Here is a 1,068-nt window from a genome sequence, read left to right as displayed (position 1 = left end):
CATGCTCTTTGCACTGCCCCTTGCTATAGGAGCCAAGATGGATAGAACAAAGCAAGGAAGTCCCCTCGTCATATCCTGTCTCTGTGAGAAAAACCATGAATTGAATTTCCATGTAAAATTTCCCTTCCAGGGCCTTAGGAGGGGAAAGGTCTATGGTAGCTTTGCAGAGACTGCAAACTGCAGATGATAAGAGCAGAGAGAATATCCCCCAGCCTGGGCGCTCTGGAAGAGCTGACACTCTAGAACACAGCAGGATGACTGTACTGGCGAGCCCTCTCTCCTCATGGTCACAGCAAAAGACACAGGTGGTAGACCAGACTGGACTCTCCATTAAGGAAGGGTTAGGAGAGTCAAGTGTCCACCTTCTAACCTGCCAAGTCCTTTTCTGAAGGGCAAAGCCAGTGAGGAAGATACCCTGAGAGCATTGCTATAAGAGCTGTTGTATATCCAACTGTACTTCTTTCGTATTTGTCTAGCAGATTGGAGCTCAAAAAAGAGAAAGAGAAGAAAAAATAAGCAGCCTCAAGCACCACCTCACCCAGCCTACCACAGGCCACAGTGCCACTTTGGAATTGGTGGACACGAAACACAGAGGGCTGAGGTGCCAGTGCCCGGCTGCAGCCGTTCTGCCAACCTGCCGAGGGCATGTGTCAGAGCAGCGGCACCCAGCAGCTCAGGCACATGCTGGACAATCCCAGCATGGGGTTGCCGGAAGATGCCAGGTGAACTGCCTGCCCTGGTGCTGAGGCTGTGTGTGAGCAGGTGCAGGCACAGACTGCTGAGCTTCAGGTCACCAATTTCGCGGTGCCTGTTCGTGTTCAGGCAGCCTGGAGAGGCTGGGGGTCCAGAGTTAAGTGAGCATAAAGATGTAGGCAGGACAGCCAAAGGGGCCCAGGCAGGTGCACGTCCCCATGGCTGGGGGGGGCAGGCGAGGACTCGCCCACAGATTAAATGTAAGACGGACAAGGAATCACCAGCAGGTCCGGGGAAGCAGAGGAGCAAGGTGGGGTAGGCATTCTGGGTGGAGGATGATAATTAGCACATATGATGATAGGAAAAGGGTATGCG

Source organism: Tamandua tetradactyla, chromosome 20 (assembly GCF_023851605.1).
Source record: "Tamandua tetradactyla isolate mTamTet1 chromosome 20, mTamTet1.pri, whole genome shotgun sequence".
In the NCBI taxonomy this organism is placed as follows: domain Eukaryota; kingdom Metazoa; phylum Chordata; class Mammalia; order Pilosa; family Myrmecophagidae; genus Tamandua; species Tamandua tetradactyla.
Note: the sequence above shows the minus strand (reverse complement) of the source record.